At 42.7% G+C, this 25,336-nt stretch overlaps 1 protein-coding gene across 1 annotated transcript in view; it reads right to left on the bottom strand.

Annotated features, from left to right (window-relative positions):
- The window catches only part of RNF11 (ring finger protein 11), a 30,282-nt gene that overhangs the window by 2,182 nt on the left and 2,764 nt on the right, over window positions 1–25,336 (bottom strand). The window lies entirely within an intron of this gene.

Below are 25,336 nucleotides of genomic sequence, written 5' to 3'. Positions count from 1 at the left end.
CAAGATGAGGACGCTGCCTACTCCCAAAATTTTTAGAGAGGAAGGTTTTACTTATTCTGTAGTAACTAAAATTTTTGTGAACTGTTTGGGCCACACAAGCTTAAATCCAGAACTGTAGATTTAATTCTCATGTGTTAAAAGAGTGTCACCTGGATAATACAGACAACAGCTTAAGTAAGTAACCCAAGTTTTATGTTTCTTCTCATATACTAATATGACTTTACAAGTTCTCCCAAGCTGGATTCAACTATTGATATGTTTGAGGTATATATTTTCAAAAAAAATATAGGCAACATACAGCTATTGCGTAGTCCTTCCTCGACCACATTCTCAGAAGCTTCTTTTAAATATTAATGAACTTTAGATCAGATATTTTCACTAACATTTATATTAACATGATATTTCATTTACTTGCTTTTAAAGCATTTTTTGGTACATAAATACCAATTTTGAACAGGATACACTATTAGGACAGTATTGGCCAGTAGCCATAAATCTGCTGTTAACAGGGAGGCAATTTCTTGCAAGAGGCCCATTTTAATGGTTCTTCTTAAACAGCAGAAAAACAATCAACATATAGATGTGTCTGAAAATAAACCTGCTGCATCAGATACACAATGCACCGAATCATCTGTTTGGCAAATGCCAAATTTGCTGTTTCAGAGGACACTGGTACAAGCTGAGCCAGCCGAGGGCAGGTGTGTGCAGCTGAGGCAGCACAGGTCACCTCCCACATGTAACATTGCATTTGTCAAACCCAATAAAGCCCTTCTCCTTTCACTGCCAGGAATCACAGCAAGTGGACAGCCAGCCAGGACTCCTGGAAGGCCAGGAGAAAGCTGTCCCAGGAGTGAGCAGCCTCTTGCTGGTGCCACCCAGCAGCAGAAGCCCTTGCTTGTGAGAAATGCTAATTACAGATACAAGTCTGCCTGGCAATTCTTCATTGAACACAGTGCCTGCCACTGGCAATTCAGCTGTGGGGTAAAATTCACAGTCATCTCTTAATTTAGCTACATGAGGATTTCCCCCTCTGATTTCCTGGCAGAACTCAGAGGAATTATGAGAAGGTTCAAAAGACAGAACGCCAGGGGTTCTCCAAGTGATTAATTTCCTGACTACTCTGAACTATATTTCACAGAATCACAGAATTCTTCTGGATCAGCTGCCTTTTAGTGTTTTAAATTATCTAAAGTATTCTCTAATCATCATCTGAAGAGAGAAAAGCACTGGCTGAACCTAGGACTGGCCTGTCAGATATAACAGTATTCTGAAAGTGCAGCCTGTGGTGCCAGCAAAATAAAGCATTTTCCCCTGACAAATGCTGCAGACCCTCTGCACTGAACACTTCAGCTCAAAGCAGAGCCTGGTCCTGGTTTTATGTTTCAAGAACTTAACACCACCAACTATCAGTAACTTTTTTTTTCTCAGGGCTTTGCTGTACTTCTTTGAACAGGTTATTAAAGCAATAGCAGAAGACACTACTGCTACCTCCTTTACTTGTTACACAGACGTAGAGAACACTCTCTCAGGAAGAGAGATCCTCCTTCACATCTAGGAAAAAAGAGGAACAGTACAACAAATCACAGGCACAGCACAGGTTGGTGCCTACATGGGCAGGAGGAGGGGAGGAAACTGTACTTAATACAGCTGCCCTGGCCTAAGCCACAGCTCCAAGTGATAATGCAGAAATTTGATGAAAGGCAAAAACAGGAGGACAAAAGATCCAAGAAATCCTCAAAATGTCTGAAAGTAGCAATGAAAACTGACAGTGAATATCTGTAACAGAAGAACAGCAAACTGATCATCTCAGCAAAAATGATACAGCAAAAGGAAACCATTAAGTAAGAATCTGCTGTGAGTTAGAACAGTCACATCTGGACAACTCTGAAGTGAGCAACAGTCACACACTGCCCAACCAACAACTGCCTTGGTTAAGTTTTGGACAGGAAATTAACACAACTTTTAAACCTGTGATAGGCCAGACAAGAATGAAACTTCATTCTGTTGTTCTAATCTTTTACAGGCACTTGTGTGTGACCACTGAGGGACCCTGTAGCTGGGGAAGCCACTTGTGCGTTATTGCAGTGCCCCTCTCCCCTGGGTGTCACCTTCCCTGCAGAGGGGCTGGAGGGACCCCCGGCTCCCTTCTCGTGCCAAACACACCAATGCTTTCCCGACTGCCAGTGCTGGATGGAAACTCCTCCCTTTGGCATCCCGTCTCAGGTTCCCTCCCGGCACAGCCACCCCCCCGACGTGTCTGACACAGCCCATTAAGGCAGGAATTTATAGTCACCAGCTGGGGGCTTCTACAATTTCACATTCTAGACAAGAACCTCTTGTCAGAGGAGTAACTGGGTGAAAATGGTGGTGTCTTTCACCACGACGTCCTCACGCTCGTGAATGCAGAGAACTGGGGTTGGTGTGGCCGTTGTGAAAAATGCGTAACAAATTACTGTAAATAAACCACAGAGACCACTCGATACCCAGGCACTGAACACGCTGCCTTGGTGGCACTTTGATCTCCCCCCCCACTGCTATTAAAAGCCTGCCCAAACGGAGCCCTGTACATGAATATACCAGGGAAATGAAGAACACAGCCACACACGTTGCAGTGTCACACTATAGGGTACATTGACACTGACGCTTTCAAACCAGCACTCTCCCCTCCAACAGGTGAAAAAAAAAGGTGTTCATACCTGTATGATTTTAGAACTATTTTAAACTCTTTATTAATGAGAATCTGAGAGCCCAGACTTCTCCGACTGCGAAGTGACATCCCCAGGTCCTTCAAAAGACCCTGAGTGGAGCAGGGCTCCTGCCCCCTGGCAGCCCCTTGGGCACACACCCAGCTGGCCCCGCTCGTAGCCACGTGGCAGCTGCAGCCCTGGGTTTCTCCACTACCCAATATCTGCAGCAGTTTTGGGAGTTAAGCTCACCCAACAATAATTCCAAGCTGCCTTTTAGGACGGAGTGCAGCCCTCCCTGTGTGGGTTTATCACGCCTTTGCAAATCCTTCACAGTTTATAAAACCTGCTTTCACTGACCAAGGTCCTGCTCGCTCCAGGGTGGGTGTTCAGGGGTAATGACTCAAGACTGCACTCAGCTCACGTTTGTAGCCAGGGGCCCCCTGACTTGTGTGTATATAAAAAAGATTGTATTACCCAAGTAATTATTATTTTACTCCAAAGACGAGCATGAATTTATTGCTCTGGTGTCTCACATTTCTCTTATCGACCATGGAAAATGTTTTTGCAGACAAAATTACAAAATACTGAACTTCTAGCCAAAGTCTGTGTTATTTATCATTTGACAAAGATGTAAGGCACTTCAAACTAAGATGAAATTTCACGCTAACTCTATTACTATGTGCAAAAGCCCCTAAAAAGGGCCAAAACAAATAATCAAATCCACATATTACTGTCAGGCAATGAAATAAAAATCACTTTCTGGCACTTAATTTGCTTTAGTCAATTATTTTTTTTCCCATAAGAATTCAATAATGATGAAACACCTCAGATGGCCATAATCCTGGAGATACACAACTTTCTCTGTTCACAAAGTTAGTGGTATCAGCAGAAGTTTCCCTGACTTTCTGTGCGCAGAAATCATTCACTCCCAATGTTTATTCAGCCCTTAAAAACAGCAGCATTAATTCAGACTCAAGGACTACAGCAGGGTTTGTGTCTCCATCTAACCCCAGCTCCTCTCCCTTCGGGGGGAAAAAAATCATAGAGGGCATCCGGAGGTCTGCATTTCTCACTCCTAATGAAAATAAACATTTTCACACATGGCCTAAAAGGCCCAGAAACTTTCTACACACAGATTTCAAAGCACACTTTGGATTCTTGACTAGAAAAAGGAGGTTTCACCAAGCATGGTTTTTAGTTTGAAGTTTCCTCATCAGGGGAACTTACTTTAGTTACTTATGCTGCTGCAAATCTGCTTTTCTCTTGTTTTACAACCTTTTTGTCTTGTATTTGCAAGTACCATGAATTTGTAATACTCTGAAAACAGGTCAGTGGTAGATCAGAAACTCTTAATCCCTGGATAAAGATTATTTTAAGATCCCTCTATACCACATATCACCAGTATGTTATCAGGGCTTTTGCTTGTTTGTTGCTTTTATAATTGCACCAACATGCCCCAATTATCCTTTCAGGATGGTCAAAGGTGAGATGAATAATTCCTAACATCGAATAGTTCCAGAGGTTAAAGCCTCACTGCTGTCCCTGACATCCTGTCTACAGCCACCTGCTGTCCTCTACTGATTGCTTTGCCCCCTTTCCATCTCTGAATTTTCCTCCTCACCTAATCCAGTGCTCTCTGTGTTTCACCCTGGGATATTAATTTGCATTTTATCACCAGATCAACAGTGTATCTGTTAATTCAGTCTGACAGAGGAGACAAACACCTCCCTAACTATGTTTATCCTACATCTTTTTTACACTTTTTAAATGCCAGTAGCTGTAGCGCTTACGCTCCTTGCGGTTGCTGCCTAATTAATTAATGCAAATATAACAGTTCCATTTGCATTTCCCCAGCTGTTCCCACAGCTCTGTTCTGAAACCCCTTTGACTTGCAAACGTCCTGCCTGGAACAGGGTGTCTGAAGGCAGCTGCCCTGGTTCACACACACCAGCCCCCACCACTGCAGCCCCAGCAGCCCCATTGCAGCACTCATCACCCCTACACACAGCTCAGCCTTGCTGCTCCCCACCTTTCTCACCTCTAAGACGAGCGGAGAGCCCAAATAACTCACCTAAATATGAAAAAGCTCAGTTTATAAATGTAAAGTCAGAAGGTGAGAAAAAAAATTGTGCTCTTTGAGGTCTCTTTCAAAAATTCCTGCTGAATTTGATGACATTTTCTCTTCTCACCACTTTATTACTCATAAGGAACTTGCTAGGATGATGGTCCAGGGACCTCTTCTGTGAATGTCATTCTGATCAGGGTGAAGAAATTCAAACTTCATCCATATGTGAATACACATTCTGAAATAATATCCTCCCCCAAGACACATTAATGTAAAACCACGCACCATTATAACGTGCATTATACGACAACTACAGCTTACTTTAATAATCCTTAGAATATTACAAGCAGCCTGCCAACTATAAAAGCCTTTTTCTGCCATACAGAAGAGAACAGTCAATTTATAAAGGTGAATAGCAGTTGCTATAAAACATCATGTAATGAAATTGTTACCCAATTTTTTTGTATTTCTGCTGCTAAGTAGTCACTCAGTATGAATAACTGCAACAGCTGAGCACTTAATGCTTTCTGAAAGAAAAATCCCCTCCTCTCCCCTCTCCCTTTTGGAGGGGACATCTGGGACAGACAGATCAGATACATGTACCCATACATTTGCCACCATGGTGCTCCTAAGGAAAGATTACTAAGAAATCTGGCATTGTAGGAACTGGGCACTGTAAATATCGTTGGTAATTAATATAACAACAGAGTGAGGAACCAGTCTGCACCAGAGGAGAGGAACCTGCAGGATCTGTGCTGTGCTTCTCCAGCTGTTGACTCCAGTTAAGAAGCAACACCTGTTTTGAGTCATGGATCACACTTCAGAGAGAGGTGTTTTTTGGTGAAAGCCAAGGTGGTTCTGCAGAGATGGCACAGCCTCATTCACACTACAACCAAAACTGTAAAATTGTCCTGTGCATACTTCACAATTGTTCCACTAAAATTACTGGCAAATAAATGTATCCAAGGAGTTGGAAAAGAGTAGCAACCATGAAAGAGAGTGAGTGACTCCTGGCTGCTGACTCTAAAGTATCACCTGTCCCCTGAGCTCAGCTTTGCTACCAAAAATAGGGCTGGGGCAGAGAGAGAGGAGATACAAAGCAGATGTATCCTGCCTGCTGCTTTCCTAGACAGTGACAAGGGCTGTGAGAAAAGGCCTTTCAAGTTTTGTCCCTGCACTGTCACACAAACCCAAAAAGACTACCAAGCTACTGCCGAGACAAACAGTTGGCAGTGCCCTTTCAGCTTGACCAGAGCAAACCCAGCCTTACCTGGCAGATGGAAATCACCTGCGGCTCTGTAGAGTCACCTGCTCTGAAATTTGATTAACCATCAAGGCAAACCTAAATACAAAAGACTAGCAAGAAGGAGTTGTAGGGAAAAAGCAGTAATTAAAAAGCAGTAATTAATCCCTGGAAGCACAATCTCCTGACACAGCCAGTTTTTACATTTCCAGGCTGCACAGCAGGTTTCTCTGACTCAAGGGCGTCAACCTTGGGTACTGATGGTTCCACTTACTGAGTTCTTGTTCACCAGCCTTGTATCAGTTTTAGGTGTCCTTGTTCCTTCCTCCAGAGATCCCACCAAACATCAGAGTGTGAATTTTTTCAGGAAAGTCAGTAACTGATATACCAACATGTCCCAGACCACTAAATTGCTCACCAGAGAATTGATTCTGTCCCTCCAGACAGCCTCACTGACAGCTCAACTTACAGCATCAGGCCACAAGCTGTGAGAGATAACAAAGCCCTCTTATTACAGCTCCTAGCATGTTTATTTTAATAGGCTTTTTTTATATTGAGAAGGAAAAGATTCATAAACAATTTATTAAAATTCATGCTTTTCTGTCAGGCTGCTGCAGTGAGAAAAGCCAGGAAAGAACAGTTGGACCTGAACATTAAATTAAGGATACTCAGGCACAAAATGCAACCTCCTGAGAATGGTACACCCCAGGGACTACAAAGCAAAGCAGCTGGGGAAGGAGAAAATCTACCAGAAGGTGCCAACAATCAATTCTGCAGCTGGTGGTAGAAGAACAGCACATGAATGTGGATCATCCTACCCCACAAGCAACCCCACATGTGTGTTACTGGTACATGGTCTCTCCCACTTATGCCAAGTGGTTCTTTGCAGAAACCCCTCCTTAGGCCTGACAAGAGCAGACAGTTATTACAGAGCTACGGCTACATTAAACACAGCACTTATGGTTCAAGTGAGATGGCCGCTGGAAAACTGAGAAGTTGATTTAACAGCAAATAAAAACCTGAAATTTTGGGGAAAAGAAAACAGTTCTGAGGTGGAAAAGGCTGAAAACAAGTATCTCAGACTGACTCCTCGGCTGAAAGGTAAAGTGAACCTACGGTGTGCCACCCACTTACTGCTGTGGAACTGCTGGGTAGCAGGAAGCAAAACTACAAAAGAACACCCCAAACAAAGGACTGGAGTTAACATGGTTTTTGGAGGCTGCATTGAAGCACAAGAGACAGGGGAAGCTATGATGGAAAAGCTGACAGAACACGAGCAGTCCACACAGACAACGGGGGAATCGTTCACACTTCCTTTAGACACATTTGCTTTCTGGAAAGGGTAAATATCAGTCAGTGCAACTTGTTTACAGTATAAATCGAAGGGGCAACAGCTAAAAAATGGTAGTATTGATCATCCTGGGGAACACACAGAGTCTGCAGGCAGCCATGACTCTCGCTGAGCCAGGCCCTGTGTGTAGCAGCAAACACGCTTTGCTCACACCCTGCCCCGCTCCCTGATGTCAGACACGTGGGATCTGTTCCAGACACTGTCTCCATGCACACCCCAAACCACCCCGAGGCTCTGACTCACCTCTGGGTACAAAAAGCTCACACGTGCTTCTGCCACCCGAGACATGAGCCTGGCCCAAACCTCCAGGCCCAAAGCTCCCAAAGCATTGCATCACTCTGACAAGTGCGTGCTAGTGCTCTGTATGAAGGGCTGGGTATGGATCACTGGACAGGCATTCCCGGGGAAGGATACAGGGATAGAGGGGACTTCAGCTGGGCAGTGTAAGGCACTAAGGGTGAACAGCAGTGCACATTGTGCCCTGAACAGCTACTGAACCCACAGACTCAGTGCAACTGAGTAAGCACACGCAGTCCCTGCTTATGGTGCCATTTCAGGGAATTTGGGGATTAGGGCACAGCTGACTCCAGCTGGTCTAAAACAGCACTGCCTCAGGACTGTGGGTCCTGCCACTTCCCTTGCAATGGCTCCAAGGACACTGCTCTGACTGACTCTTCCCCTCATGGAAAGCAAACAAGCCATTGCCATTGACAGTATGATCTCTACAGCTGCTGGGAAAGTTGGGAACAGGCATGCAAAAGGAAAATGGGAGGAGTGCCCCTGTTGGGACTCAAGCCAATTGTGAAAACCTGACTCCAAATACTTAAAAAATAGCAAGAGTGCTAAAATGTATATTCTGGCAAGAATTAGGTCAGCTCGATGGCAATTCTAAGAACAAAACAGTCCTTCTGAGTACTTCAGAAACAATGTAGCAAAATTACGGAATCAGCTCTAATTAGCCAAGAGGACAGACTGGGGACAGGGGTCCAAGCCAGGGAGTAAACATGAAAATGCACATAAACTGAAGGCACGAGCAGTCAATCCATCAGGGGAGGACTGCTGAGGTATAAATACAGGCTGTACTTCAGTGTGTAAACAGACATGTATATGTGTGTATTTAAGTTTGCTAGTTTGAACTAATGAGAACATCATAACACATAGTAGAGAAATATTATGCAGAACTAGGAAAGTATTTTAGCAAAAGAGTGAGTAGGATATCAAAGGATCAGAAAAATCAAGTGACGAATGATCTCATCTCTAGGCCGAGCGTTACTGTTCAACACATGACAAGCACCCTCCTTGGGCAAAGAGCACTCTCCAGAATGCAGTTTAACAGCCCTGCCTAAAGCTCTTTTCCATAGACATCCAAAAGCGTCCTATCAAGGAACATAGGTCCTCCTACATCAGGTTCCTAAAACAGGACTTAAATAGACACAACAGTCCCAGCTAGACTGAGAACATCACCCTTATATAAGGTCTCTGTGAGGTGTCAATTCAAATTCAGAGAAGAGGTAACACAGGTAATGAAAACAAACAGGCACAGCAGCAGCAGCAGCTCCCTCAGATCATCTGCCCTTCATGCACTATCCTGGGCCATGACACAAACTGCTTTTTTGTAGCCACCCCGTTGTAAGCAAGCAGCAAAAAGAGGTGTGAAAGAGGACACAGTTGTTCTTTTTATAGAGATACAGTCTGTTACCTCACCAAAACACACAGAAAAGGCAACACAGGAGAGGGCTTCTGCAAACCTTGACAGGGACCTTCCCCTTTACCGGGGCCCAGCTCATAAGGCCAAGCTGTGCCAGAGCCTGGGAAGATGGGCCAGCAGTGGGCTCCCCCAGCAAGGGAAGCCAAGCAGAAGCCTGATGAACATTTTTCCATCAGGACAGGCAGCAAACAGGGCCTCTGCAGAACAGGACTCTCACACACTGCAAACCTCTGCCACACCTGATGGAAGAATTTTCCACCACGCCTCACAGCAAACAGGGACTCAGGAGAGCGGGACTCTCATGCAGTACAAAGCTCTGCCACAGCATAAAGAAAGGAGAGAAAACAGATTGCTCTACCAAGGATAAATAACTTGGAGGAGAAAAGAGGCAGCAGTTCACATGCTACTGCAGAAGAGCTTCAAAAAGCAGATGGGGCTGGTGATGAGCTGGGTGTGTGTAACCACAGAGCAGGGAAACCTGCAGCAGAGAGACTGCTGGTGTGGGGCGCCAGCTGGGAGACTGTGTCAGTGAGGCAGCCCATGACAGCAGGGTTTCTTCCAAAAGCCAGGAATCTGTGCTATACTTCACTGCATCATAACTTTGTACTCAATTTGAAATATTTTAATTGCCTTTTTAACAAAGCCATCCTCAATTACGAATGCCTGCTCAAGTTGAAAGCTGCCACACCTTGGCAGTTTGATGGTACACTCATCTCCACAGGCCTTTTTATTTTCTTATTGGCATCTGAATTTCTAATGCAGAGTGGATACCCCTGAGATCCAGGTGTGTGACGAAGCCTCAACCCAGGCAGTGCAGCAAGAGACTGTGCACAGGCAGCTAGAAGGCTTCCTGGGGGCAATTAAAGGGTACATCAATGCTGCATTTTGCAACAGCATAACCACAGCTTTTTTTAAAGCATGTTTCTGCATCAGCCTGCTGGAAAGCCACAGACAGATGAAGCCTCACACACACACCTGCCGTGCACCTCAAACACAGTCCAAGTCTCTGTGCGCTGCTGTCCTGGTGTCACTGGTGAGTGGGCTTGGTGAGGGTGTCCTTACCAACCACCCAGCCAACAGCTCCTCTTCTCCACCAAATCCTGGGAAACTGACTGGGGTTTTCTGTGATTTCATTGACATCTTGAGGCTGGAACTGGAGTTTGAATCGGGGCTGCCAGCAGCACCCTGAAACGCTGGGCTGTGCACAAGAGGTTCCAGTGCAGCCCGGGGCGCTCTGTAGTGCGGACACTGACACTTCTCCAGGCACCCACTTGCTGCCATTGCCCACTTCAGGGAGAATGAGCACACACAAAAAATGTGACCTATTTGTTTAGCGTCATTTGATAATAACATTAATTATTTCATCTCTGAGTTAATAAGAAGCAGCTGTAAATAGCCAGAGGCACCGAGTCAGGCTATCAGCTCATCTCAGCCAGTCATTTATTAATCTTAAAGGAACGTCCCAGGCATTACATGAATATTTCTAAATCTCTTGGTTGGGGGTTTTTTTTTCAAGCAGTTCTCCATTTATAAGCAAGTAATGACTGCATGAATATCAAGGCACACAAAAGCTTGACAGAGCTCCACTTCTTGATGCAGTATTAGCAGTGAATACAAGGGCAATGTTTCTATTTTTTCCAGTTAAGTCTTGTCCTCGCAAGCAGTGACTCTGCGTTTTCAGCTCGCAGGGCACAAATCCAAGTGTGATCTCATGCAACTGTCAAACCTCTTCTAACAGAAAAAAGGCCTGTGCCAAGAACAGGTAGAGAAATCATAAATAGCTCTCTCAGGAGGTGGTTATACAAGTGAAATATTTCCAGAACACATTTTTTGTACTATTTTAAAGTTTTAAATGCACAGAGACAGTTCAATGGGCACCTGGTCATCTCTTTAATGTGTTACCAGACAACATGGGTTCATTTCACTGCTATGTATGAAACGCGCAGCCAGTTGCTGGTGCAAGCAGGACAAATTGCAAATATTCAGCTTCACAGATAAATAAGGTACAACATCCACCACTAACTGTACATGCAAATACCTGGCTAATCAGCCTTCTCAATCTATGGTGTAGTGGGGTTTTTTATACTCATCTTTGGATCTTGCCTGTGCTGGTTTCACACCAAAAATACCCATGTTCGTTTCAGCACAGGTGCTTTCGGAGTAGGTGGTTTGAAGGGGGAAGTGAAGCAGTTCCAAGGTTTTGCAAGGGTGAGGGGGGAGATGGGCAGCACAGAGCCCAACCCAGCCTCTCCCATTTCATCTTGTTCACATTGTTCCAATGGGATGAAGAAAAACCTCTATTTTTGCAGGCCATTCCCCTGCTTACACTCACTGCCATGGAAGACAGGGCTTTGTTTACATTGAAACTGCCTTTCTGAAGGAAAACTTGAAGTTCCCACAATGGATTCATCCTGCTGTCTGCACGGATCAGTAAAATCTACCAATGTCCCCACTACTGCCCCGGTAGCACACTCAGTAAGGATTTCAAACACTACCAGGGACATGGCACTTGAGCACCTACTTAAGTACTTGCCTGAATTATGGCTCAGGCTGCCACAAAATCTCAGAAGAACAGAAAACTGTTTGAGAGGAGGGACATGAAAACAGAGACGTCATTTTTCTGAATATGGACTGACTGGTTGGAAGACAAAGCCCCATTTCACCCTGACACACTCGCATGAAGGCAGCTGCAAAGCCTGGAGATGTCTAGCCTCAGCTCATCCACACACAACAACCCATCTTTCAGGTTGTGTGCAGAATGCCAGAAACCCTGAACGCTAAATACAGTGATACTCAGGAGGCAGTTTTACAGGTGGAGTTGAGAAAATCTCATGGAAATACAAAGTTTATCTGTGCAAATTACTAATTTACCAAGAACATTTACACACACATACAAGGATACAGCTCAGGTCCTGCACTGAAGTGTAACTCCACCACTCTAGGTGAGGTTCACGCTACTTTTGATGCTTCCCCTGAGTCAGAAATGAGAGCCCAATGTCACTAACATTAAGCTACCAACACACTCAGGCTTTATGAAAATATAAAGAAACACTTGTACTCACTGTATTCTCCTGCGTTAATGTTTAGGGTGGAATAACCATGTCCTGCTGCAACCTACACGCTCACTAAAATAAGTTTTGTCAGTTTATACATACACAGACAAACTGCAGTCATGACAAAACACCAGAAGGAAGTAACAGTGAGCTTTTTTGGAGGTAAAAAAAAAATACACACAGCCCCAGCAGAACAGCTATCAAGAAAACCTGTGAGTTCTTTACGTTTAATTTATGACATTTAGTCTAGACATCTAGTCTTGTTACCTTGGCAGTCATTAGGGTGTAACTACAGAGGTAACTGTAATACCTAGATAAGCTCCAAAAAAAAAAAAAACCAGCCTCTTGCTCAGACTATAAATGACTACAGAAATATTTTAGTTATCTTTCTAGACTCTTTAGCTTGCCCTTTGAACCCCGAATGGAGACCTCTCCGAGAGGCAGTGGGTGCAGCAGAGTAACTTGGGAAGCAGAGGGCATTTAGTGCCACTCCTGCAAGTGTACAGGACTAAACTGACTTTGTCTCCTTACGAACGGCTGCAGTTAAGTGAAGTCGGCGAATGTGCTTCCCTGGGAACACCAAAGGGTTTGCTGAACCAAATGGGCAAGGTAACAAGAACCTGAATTCCTGTCTTTATTTGGGATACCACCTTTCTTATGGATGAATCTCCAGTGCAGTAAAGACATGAGTAGAAATTACTGCAGCGAACAATTTTTTGTTCATTTGTTGTTTTGAATCACACAGTAGAAATAGAAATAAACTGATCCTGCTGGGAGATGGGCAGTTCTGTGTTCTTCCTTGGGGGCATGAAAAGGCTGGGCATGGCCTTCTCTGCGAACTTTGGCAAAAAGGAGCCCAATGTTCATCAAATGAAGTCTGCTGTACACCACAAGCAAGCACCCTGAAGAGCAATTTCAGACTAGAAATCAGGTTAAAAAAATTTTCTTCGCTCTGCTGAAGCTTTATACTGAAATTAGCCTTGAAATAACTTACAGGCCTGGTTCTATTTTTTTTATATCATTCCATGTAGTGCTGCACTCCTGGTGAGGTCTTCATTCACGTTATGGAATGGTTTACCCCAGTGACAGACGATAACAGCCAGTAGCACGTGAAAAATGCTTGCCCCAAGGAGCTGCACATTCTGCAGATTTGGAGTAAGTATTGTCTCTAACTTCTGAATCCACAAGCCAAATTCACTGCAAGATTCTGAGAGGTCAATCAACGCTCCCTCCATCACTTAACACACGCCCTATTTTAATATTTTCTTTTTTTACTGTTGTTTTTTGTTTGGTTTCACTGACTGTAGATGAGACATTTTGTTTTTCAGGAAAACCAAGTTGCTTGAATATCATATCCTCTAATAAACAAAATAAAAATAGAAGCGTTAGCCCAGAAAAACAAAGGCTGAAAGGGATATAGGATCTCTAAATAAATCAGGAGTGTAAACATCAGAGAAACAACTAAAGACCTACTTGGTAGAAGAATAACAAGTGCAACTTTGCCATAAATAATCTAGGATTGTGAAATAAGCTTCTTGAGCCTTGGTTCTTGGTTGATCAAAAGAGGCTCCTGTAGGGGTAACAGGGCAAAGCTTGACCAGTGTCTTTCAAAATCATCCATGGTCTGCAGAAAATATACTTCACTGAGTATATACAAAATTATCCATATATCCCCTTATCCAGACACCAGAAAACAGTCTAATTCACACACTTGTTAATATGCAATTTTCAAACTGTACTGTAAACAGTTGTTATCCAAATTGATACAATCTCTGATGCAGTGTAAGAACTAGCAATAATGCTTGTCATGTTTAACTCAAAGCTAATTTAAATAAAATACAGAAGATAATGCTCATTAAATCCAAGCCTCATTTTGTTGAAGCCAAGTCTGCAAACACTGTCATGCCCACTTGGAAGTTTAAGACAGTAACAAAACAGAAGCTTTAAATGTGAGAAAAGAAATTTTTGGACAAAATAATTTTCCATTAGGAATTCTGGTTTGATCTCGGGGAGGGTTTTGATAGCCCACTGGTGGAAGATACCTACAGGGGAGCACAAATGTTCTTGGCCAAACCCTTTCTCCTGCAGCACAGTCTACAGGCAGAAGCAGGAATGAAGGCAGGGCTGAATGAAAGACCTTTATAAAGTTTATTCTGCTGGCCATATGCTAGCTGGAAGTTCCACTTGTGTTGCTTGAGTAGCACCAGGCAGCTGCACCACTGGTGAGGATTTGGCCCATGGCAAGCAAAACGTGAGGTCATCAGTGACAAGTGTACATGAGATTAGTGCAGTCTATGCCAATCTGCAGGCACTTTAGTGCTGGTAACCACTTTGCATTAGGATTTAAAATAATATTTATCTTACTTTAGTTTGCTGTATTACTTAAGTCTTTCTAAGGCAGAAAGGGCACTAGCTATTACTCTAATTTAAATAGTTATATTCTGTCCAGCTGAAATGCATAACTGTATTCAAACTGAAACCTGGCCAGCATATTCTGTGAAATAATCCAAGGAAATCTTAGTGGTCTCATTCAGAAAACAATTTCTACAGCTTTGCAGTGCCCCACAGCCCCAGCAATGTGGAATATGACCAACAAGGAAAGGTGTCCCCTCTGCCCCAGCAGCCCATCTCCTGAAGCTTTGGGGTTTTTTTTGGTAGGTCTCCAAGCTGAAAACTAAGCCTGACCCAACATAGTCAATAGGGTACATTGTACAGCAAAAAAGCTGTAAAGATGGCATTTACTGCTCGTGTTCAGCATTCCTGGTTCTGAATTCAGCTGAACAGAAAGGTTCTAAGCAAGGGGACTGAGCTATGCAAGAGCACAGCGTTATCCCAGCAAGGAGAAGAACTGGTAATGCTGCATAAGTGGATGCAGGAAGAAGCAGGAAGATTTGCTTCTCAAATTTATTTTCTGAAACAGGATTTTGTTCCTTAATTTGCCTTAAGTAAGACTAGCTACAACAGGAAGCCAGTGGCCTCCTCTGACAGACATCAAACTAGAGTAAGGAGTCACAACATATACAACAGGACAGTCAAACTCAGGCAGCCAGCCTAGCTCCTGCTCTTGCATACTTATATAATTTCTTAATTCTAAACATTTTAGACAACAGGGAGGTTGTTTCATTAAAAGCCACAGACACTGGCAGTCTTCACATACGTATGCACAAAGGTAATCAAACTCCTAACAGCAGTGACAAAGCTTGCCAAGCAATGTTCAGGCTTTGGAAACCATCCACAGAGTCGTAACTGGAAGGTCTGTGTGAGGAAGGAGGCAGAGCAGCACCCACAACACAGATCAATGATGTTACTGTGGTCAGTTGTATCCCAAGGGACATCAGAGTCTGTTGCACAATATGAACAGGCTGTCAAAGTCTTCAGACACTCCTGTGCTTACCAAGTCTACTCATGAACTGTTAGGTAACACTAATGAAGCTTTTTTAACAAGAAAAATAGCAAAGAAAAGGACTCAAGCACCTTTAAAGACGGTTGTGGTAGGCAAACTTAGATTATTTCTTTTTTTTTTCTGGTTTTGCGTTTGTTTCTTCTTTAAATCAGAAAGATCACATTTAAGAAATAAATGTCCACATTAGAGATTTGTCCTGAAGCAGTAAAATCCCTTCAACTGAAATCACCACCCTGCTCAAGTTAGAAATAGCATCTTTAGACTGCATTTCATGCACAGACCATTCCCAAATGCACTCACTGCCCAAACCAGTATAAGATACTCATCCTGTGCATGCTCTGGTACCCAGTTAAATCCAAGTATAGCCCTAATTTCAACATGGAAAAGCCAAAACTTCTCTAATACTTGGAAGTAATAGCACATATCTAATACCTGACACATGTAGACCTTTCCACAGATGTCGCTGAGTAAAATGCAATCTGTAGGTGCTGATAAATCCAATCTCCACCAGGAATTCAGTTCATTTCACTAATCTGACAGGAGGAAGAATAAGACAACCCATCTCAGACAACTGAATGGTATGAGCTGCCCCACCAAGCACCAAAGCCACCATGGAGTGACTGCAGAGAACATGGCTCCATGTAGAAAACAGGAGGGAAAAGTGAAGCAATCCCTTTTTGGCAGCAGTGGATGGTTAGATCAGACCTCCTTGTCCCAGAAACATCTACACACATGATGCTGAGCATGAGGCACATCACATTTTTGCCTGGTTTCAGCCAGTGGTCTGCTGAACTCAGAGACAGCCCTCAAGCCTCTCCTTGGGCCTTGGCTGTGTTCATTCCTGAGCTGGGCCTGTTGAAGTCATTATTTTTAAGTGCTGGAACAGGATCCTGCCATCAAGTTAAATGAACACAGATGCTGCTTTCTCCACATGCCAGAGGTGTACACAGCCACCCCAGGAGCACTGATGGGTTCCACCAACACGGGCCTGGTGAAGGCCCCAGGACAGGAGTATTTGGTGTCCATAGGCAGTGGCACTTTCTTTAGGGACTTGGAAAATACCCTTTTCTCCCCAGAAAGGCTGCAGAAGTCCAAACCACTCAAGTTGCTGATGGACTCAGATAAACTCTCCTTTATCTAAAAAAAAGCCTTATACTGACAAAAGGACGGGCAGATTTCCCTCAGCCTACAGTACACTTCACTGTTTGACTCAGCACCCTGAGGTGGAAACACTTGCCGGATCCCTCAACACCAACAGCCTGTTTGGTAGCATCTGTTATGTACTTGTTACTACCATTTTTCCAGTTTTTGCTCTCCAATAAAAACACCACCGTGCCAACAGCGCTGCTCGGAGGAGTCTCCATCTGCGTGATCTGACCGGACCAAAGAACACAATGACCCCAGGATATCACGTTCTGAGTCCTGTGCAGAAACTCTTGCTGGCACAAAGGCAGGATCCAATTCACTCCTTAACAGAGCTAGTTGGTCACTTTCAGCTGCAGCACATTGAGGAGACAGAGACATGAAGTTCTGTGTTACAGCTGGAAGTTGGGAAGTCTGGCCTTCACCAGGCTGGAATCTGGCTAGTGACATGTGCATAAGATAGACCCCCCAAAAACAGAGGGATAAAACTTTTCTACCTTTCCTACCTCAGCCTAAAACTATAGCTCTTTTCTCCTTCAGTTCATCAGCTCAGAGTAAATGACAGCTACATAAAGACACTTCAGGAGACACTATATATAGGGTGACATGAACTCTTTCCCAGGAAGCTCTAGATCTAGGTCATCTTGCTTCTTCTGGGAGGCAGGAAAAACCAGGTTACTCATTGAACAAGAATACAGTTTCTAGAGGAAATAAAAGATTACTTGGAGCATGAAATTTTGTGTGGATAGTATTTTTTTGTTTCCTAAAGGACTTTTAAAAACAAAATTCGCCATTAAACACTGTCTCTGAATACCTGGCTCCGTCTACTTTAAGCTGAGAAGCCCACTATATTTACAGAAGGAATGGGCATTCTTTGGTAAACTTACTTTCAGTAGTTTAGCGACACAGTAAAATAAATACAACTTCAGGTCTCAGAAATTTCAAGGTGTTTGTCTCTATTCAGATATAAAGTAAAATCCCTCCCTGCACCTCATTTGTGATTCTTACAGATGACTGGAATGATTACACACAACCCAGCACAGCTCCAGGCAAGCTATCATATGAATCCACTCTCATGGATTAAGTACCACACTCCCATTTCCAATCGAGGGCAGGGTGGGAGAATAACCAAGCATCTCAACTCAGGTTTGGGCCAAAGGCCACCCATCTAACTCAGCCCAGCCACTGGGGGTACCTGGCCAGCTCAGCCACTGCAGCATCCTGCAGGTGCCATTAGCTGAAGAGGTGTGCCTCGGAGATTGGGGCAGGAGGAGTCTTCTCAGCTCGGGACAGACCTTAGTGCAACACTACCTATGCAGTGCTTCTCACCAGCTTCCAATCAGCAGATCCCTAAAAACTGCCAAGTAGAGGTGTGGGCCTGTATTTCAGTTTAGTGACTACGGAGGGGATTTCATTGGCTCTTGTGAGCACAGTCAAAACAGCCCACAGAGCCCCAGAGAGCCAGGAACTGAGAGGTAAAAAAGCACTAACCAAGAAAAGAATTAACAGTTAATTTAAAGTAAGTATTTTTGCTTGAATTTTAAAACTTATTCTGTTCCCTTCCAAGAAGGGTAATACACTTTCAAGGACACCATTCTCCACGGGACAATCCACAACTGCCTCAAGGTCTCCAAATATATAGATGCAACATTAAAGAACTCTGTGAAGCAGACACTAAAGCAATGTGTTTGTCATATTTCATAAGCTAAACTGAAGATATATGGATGCAACTGCAATACAAATCATAATATTTAAACAGAAAACAACCAAGGGAAATCCCAAAACATCAGAAACTGGCAATGGTAATTAAGCAAGTACTACTACAGAGCATAAAATAAAGACTACAGATGTTAAAATATTAATTTCAGTGTCTTAACTAAATCTGAATTTAGAGCATTAGTTTGCTGAGCCTTTTATGTATTTTCCACTGAATACAGCAGTTCACTGCTTTTTGTTAAGCAACAGTACAGACCAAACCAGTTTAGCAGTTTGGTACGTCTGCAGCCAAGCAATACTTGCTACTCATTTGTTCAAAACCTGAGAGCAATCTCTTCTCCTTCTGAACTTTAAATAAAATTCATGTATTCAGGCAAAATAAATACTGGTCTTAATCTATATTACAAAATTATACAATGTCTGAATTAAAGATTTCAACAACTGTGTTAATAAAACACTGTGATTAACGTTTAGTGCACAGAACATGCTCTGTATCTGGCTTTAATTACAGTGATGAATAAAAGTCAGACACAGGCATCGTCCCAGAGTATTCATGCATTATACTGTCCCATAGATACTGAAATAATGGAATCTGATGCACTTTGATCTCTTAGATAAGCCTCCCACAGCTCTGAAACAGAAAGGGCAAGAGCACCCAACCTCATCCAATTCTGCAATGTTCGCACACTGAGTCGTAAGAGATTTGTATCCCCCACTAACAGGATACATCTTATGGGAATAAACACAGAGAAATATTGCTCCATTTCCTTCTGGCTGGAGCTTGTACACAAATCATCTGGAGAGCCACAGAGAGTGAAAGTGGTGAGGACTACAGGGACACCTTACAGTCTCCACAGAGCTATATATCCTTGGACAGTAGTTATAATATATTTGTGGGATATATTCTAGTCTGATTTTTCTTCTGAAGAAGTTTTGCCATGACAAAGATTAGAAACTGGCAGCATGTGGTAGACGTAATGGTTCTAATCATGGCTGCAGGATACTCGATTCTTTGCTTTTGTCCAAACCAGCATAGATTGACTCATTTTTTGCTTACAACGGGATAGTCAAGCAGCTTCATTAAATTTTATTAGTCATAAACCAGGCATTTCCTTGATGCTTCTAGGACCTCTCTTAGCAGTCCAAACTCTACTGGCAAGTGGGCTAGCTACAATCCCAAGCTCTGGGAAACTCAGCACTGTGAGCCAGCTGAGACTTGTCTTTGACTGAGGATGAAGTTGTCCCTGCACACGCATTTGGCCTTGGAGTACAGGGCACTACATGCGAGGACTGCTCCTGAACCATGCCTCTAGAAATACAAATTGCTTCATCTGAGCAAAAATCAGATGAGAGGAGATGGAGACCACTCCAGTGTCCAAAAATACAACCAAGGGAAACAGGTTTCAGTATTGCAAGGATAATAGCCTGCACATTCATCACTGCATGCTGGGGCTAAGGGAGGAACTGAATTTCCTGAGTCACGGTTTCTCTCACCCTTCCAACGGTTTCACTCCTCCCCTGGGCACCTCAGGTCTACATCATCCCTCAACTAAACCAGTGGCTAAAAACAGAGGGAGGATGAGAAGGCTCAAAAATCAGCCTGGCCTTTGACAGAGGGTACGCGTGCGTGCAAATGTGTACAGAGCATGCGAGAGCGTTGTGGTGGATCAGCAGAAATGCCCAGTGCAATAACCCAGCTGGTTGTGATTCGGCTGACGCAACTGCGGTTGAAAGGATGGTTCTTTTATCTCCTCCTCCAGTTGCCGCACGCATCTGCTCTTTGTCCGTGTCACCGTGTGTGGATCCTGGCCCAGCAGCTTTTATGCCACCGGCATTCTGACTTTCTTCTTCACTGATGAGAAACAGAGTGGTTGGCAGATTCCTATGGAGGGGCTGGTAAATAAAATAATCACTCTCTGTAACTGTTTGGTCTCTTGGAAATTGTTTCATTAGTTCATAGGAAAGTCATGGTTGATTTGCTTTAGTCCATTCCACAGATCATTATCTCCTCAAAACATAAAAGTAGTTTATTTTTCGCGGGTCAGAAACTGACTCCAGATGTACAGCCAGCAACAGCTGATCACAGCACTGAACCTGAGGTACATATGAGAAACAGAAGAGCTTCCTAAATCCATGGTGGTCCTAGATTTTTAGGGAGGGCGGTATTGCACGTTTGGGTTGGCTTGTCCAAAAGAATGCGCAATCTTCCAGCATAGCAAAGATTCATCACCCTGATTAGGCACGATTTCTTATTACCATCTCCACAGCCTCTTCATTCCTACTAATCAAGCATCTGGAATGCAGGCTGCCAAATAAACGCTGAACTATCAGATTCCAAAACAGATTTTAGGAGACTTATCTACTGCCTTAAACAGATCTTCTGATAAAGCTCCCTCTCTACAGCATCAGGTTTGTCATAAATTTCTGCAGAGGTTCCTTTTGTAATAGAGGAACACTATTTTATTAAAATCAAATTACCATTGAACACTTTACAAACTTGAATTAAATTACTGAGCATGCCTGCACTAAAGATAAACTTTACTCCTCATTTTACAGTGAAGAAACTAAAGCACAGACCAGTTAAGTGGTTTGCTAAAGTTACAAACAGAACAGAAGACATTAAATAAGGATGATGATAGCTTATCCTAGGGCTGCTAGAGTTGGGTTTTTTGGTAGATTTTGTTTTGTTTAGTCTTGGGGCTGGGAGTTTTTTTGGTTGAAGTGCAGTTTTACCCAACAAGAAGTTACACAACTCTAGCTCTGCTGGCACAGGCTGCTGCTATGGCTGTCCCCCAAGAGACAGGCAGAACAAGGCAGCATCTTCTACAAAAACACATCCTACCTTCAGGGAGCAAGACACATCTTTGCTTCTGAGACCTTTGAAATGTCAGAGCCAATTTTTCTTGTGGTCTAAACAGAGATCGAAGCTTGCTTTGCCTTTCAGAGTCAAGAGATTGGTGACTCTTCAGCTTTTTCCCTTGAAAAGGTTTTATTCTTACTCAACCACGACATCCCTAAAAACCTGCTCATTTTGTAATTCTTTAGTCTCTGAGGAACTGTTTCATTAGCTTATAGAAAAGTCATGGCTGATTTGCTTGAGTCTATCCCACAGACTATTACTTCTCCAAAATACAAATACATTTCTCTTTGTGCATATGGGGAAGCAGAAACAAGGACAAGCACAATGATTGGAAGACACAAGTCTGCCACAAGCAAGAGGTGCTATTTTTAGTTTCTTCGCCTTACATTCTGCAGCTAGTTTGACTACAACCATTAACAGGGTCTGCAGAAGTGCTCATTAAGCTGAGCCTCCTTCCTTTGTTGAAGTGATGAACAGGGACATGGGAAGACAGGGACGGACTCAGTAGAGCATCTTGATCCAACTTAAGACATTTCTTGCAGAAATCCATGTGAAACAGAAAGCAATACTCTGTTAAATGCTATTATAAACATATTCTCTTCTTTTTCAGAATCCCCCTTGGAAAATCTTCTGGACAGAGTGGTTAGGAACAGATCCTTACCAACAGCCAACTCAACAACAATGAATCTAGAAACCAGCTCTAATTTTATAAGAAAGGTGGTAACACAGAGAACTCAAATATCAGCACACTCTTCCCATTTCCTCTAGCCATGCCTAACACATTTTTAACCGACTGTAGTTTAAAATCTATTTTAAGCGGACAAAGCCTTACAATATTCAACCAATATTAATTAAAATATTCACTTAAACTGTTTATGAATGGGTACTTTCAAGACTGAAGTTACCCAACTCTGTGATACCATCTGGTATCCTTTACTTTAAGGTCTGTCTTCCTTCCTGTCTTCTCCCTCTGCCCCACCAGCTTTTTTCACCAGCAAAATGAAAAAGAGCCCCTGTCAGCCAGCATGGCAGGCTGAAACCAGTATGCACTGAGACAGGAAATACAGGTGCAGGTTTTTTCTAACTGTTGTCTAGAAATGAAGTTTAGGCTTAACACCCTCAAGAAACTTCTCATCTATAACTGATAACCAGAAATACAATTCTCTAGACAACTTGCTAAATTCTTCAGCTGTGGAAGAATAAGAAGTGTCATGGCATATTGTTCACTAACCAAATAATCTTGAATGCTATTATAATGACAGTTATAATACATATATTTCATTACAGTATGGAAAATGAACTGTATAGCCCTACACTGATATTTAAAAAAAGGTTTATTGCATTGCACATATAAATAATTTACCAGAACTGCAGCATAAAACATGGAGCATTTACAGCTTTTCTGAATGCAGGTGTCGAATTGTATCATAACTATTTATCAGGAGTGACTTTATCACTTAATACTTGGTCTTTCACAGATAAAATGTTATTCCAGAAAACTACTAAAACACTTCTTCATTTCTGAGAATAAGTTACATAAGGTCACTCAAGCAATCTCATCATTGAAGAGAAGAGCCAAACATCACTGGCTACTCTATCATTTCTTACCCATGCAGCAAACTCTCAACTTCAGCTCCTCCATCACTTTCTCTCCTCACTGCAGCTGATCTTCACCTCAGGCACTGCTGCCAGAAGGCACCAACCAGCAACAAAAACAAAGGGTTTGAATCCCTTTGAAGTTTCCACCAGAGTAAGGAATTGTGGATTGGAGAGGTATTTCAGTTCACATCCACAAGTGCAACTGTAATTCATACACATCACGAAGATGTGGAGGACAAGTAGAAAAAAGGGTAAGACATGCATAGGCAACTTTTAAATATACTGCTTTCTCTTATATGAAAGTAACCCTACTAGTTGGTTTGCTTTCCTTCATGGGTAGCTTTCTGTATGTAATGTTTTCCCATTGCATCTTTCCCCCTTTCATGCTGTTCCAACATAGACCAAGAGTTCCAGCTTTGCACAACCACTCCGTGGTAGATTATAACCTGTTACACTACTGCACTCTTCTTTCTTGTACTATCCAGGCAATCACAGATGATAAATCATTTCAATTGGGACCCAAGGGAATTTATATTCAGCTGATTCTATAAATGGGTGCAACTCCTAGATCAGAATTATTCTGGCTAGGAATTTCGAATTACATTAATTACCATGCCTTTGAAAAGACAGTATCAGAACACCAATGTAACATATTACTTAAGTCACGAGGAGAGTGTAACAAAGGCTTGGTTTCTCTGCTGAGCAAAAGACATCCAACACTCCCACCCATGGGGCAAGGTTCACACAGAAATGCAGTGGACTATTTCAAGAAGATTCTCTGACTGTTCAAACTGGGCACTTTTTCAACATCTCCAGGGCTGCACCTACTGTGCTGTACTCCTCACCAGCCTATGGCACTGCCAGGACAGGCTGACGTGCCACCTCCCTGAACTGGGGACAGCTGGAATGAAGCATGACAAGACAGAGGGATGAGGACACGTACACTGTGTACAGGTGACACTCAGTTAACAGAGGAGGCCCAAGGAGGCTTTTGCAGCAATCTCAGTTTTAAGAGGAGCCATGAGACATCCTAAATTACACTTTCAAAACCTGCTGTCCCCAACAGCTTTTGGAGGATTATGGGAGCACAGCATTGGGTTAAGCTCATGTTTGTGATCTCTCATCTCATTTTGTGCCTACAGCCAAATCAAGTGAGTATCCAGGCCAAAAGGTTTTAAATTAATCCCTCCAAATAAAAAAAAAAAAAAAAAAAGAAAAGAAAAAAAGAAAAGAAAAAAAAAAATCCACTAGATCCACTGAAACATTTTATCTGGGCCCGTAAGACAACACAAGGTGGTACAAAGTACCAGACAGGGCTCTGGAGTTTTTCAAGCAAGAGGGTAAAATATTTTATTAGCCTATCTGCCACATCAACATATCAAACGTGCTTTTAGTAGTTTAGTATCAACACCAAGATCTTGTGCTTATTTCTCATGCTTTTAGCTAAGTAATTTAGCAAGTGGTATACATCTTTTTTAGAAGACTGCAGTGTGTTTTGTCCACAGTAATACTTTTTAGAAACTTAGGGAGAAAAGGTGTAAAGCATTCCGTACTTTAGTGTGTAAAAATTCCAAAATTGAATAAAATGGCAAATTATTTCCTACAGCTATTAAGGAACTATTTAAGAACAGAAATATAAAACAAGGATTAAGGAAAGGGACACATTCTGTTTAGCAGAATAAAGTCTTTCAGAAGAACTACTAGAAGTAAGAGAAACTGAAAAAAAACCCAGTGAACTTGTACGGAAAAACAGCAGAAGGCATACTGCCAACAGATGGTGAAGAAGTCATACACCAAAAAGGAAAACAAACTTGAAAGCATACTCAATTTTGAGGACTTGAGAAAAAAAACAAAACCAAAGCTAACTCCTTCCCAATCACAGATTCCCTGGTTAAAAATGGAGCTGCATGTTCTTAACACTTAGAAAAGCAGTTGTAATTTCTGGGTTCTAAAATGGAGGCATTCAAAATTAGCGTCTATGAAAATGTTGGTCCACTCTTGAAATCACTTCCTTCCTCCCCACCATGAAAACACACTCTTTTTTTGGTGTGTTTTCATTATTTCTCACGTTAGCTGTTAAGCTCAACACACTGGAAAATATCTGATGCTTTAATGGGCCACTTTCTCATTAACTAAGATACCTGTTTGAAAAGGTACTTACTCTCTGAGGCCTTTCTGCAGCAGCTGGCAACAGGTACTGCCAGAGGAACGAAGAGACAGGTATTTGCAGAGCCTCCCAATTCCCCATTACTCCATGTGTCCATACTGACAATCCAATTCTCAACCTCACTTTTGGAAGCAGGAATTTTACACAGCCAGTTTAATAGCACTCACTGATCCAAGCAATTTGACATGCTATACTGCAATTGTTACTGGGGGTACATTTTGCAGTTGGAAATCAATAGGTAAATAAAAATTACGGCATAACAAGATTCCCATGTGAATGCCCATGGCACAATCCTGTCAGAACATGAAAAAGTACTTTAAATGTCAAAATAACACAGAAGT

Source organism: Corvus hawaiiensis, chromosome 9 (assembly GCF_020740725.1).
Source record: "Corvus hawaiiensis isolate bCorHaw1 chromosome 9, bCorHaw1.pri.cur, whole genome shotgun sequence".
Lineage (NCBI taxonomy): Eukaryota > Metazoa > Chordata > Aves > Passeriformes > Corvidae > Corvus > Corvus hawaiiensis.
This window is presented reverse-complemented; position numbering and strand designations above follow the sequence as displayed.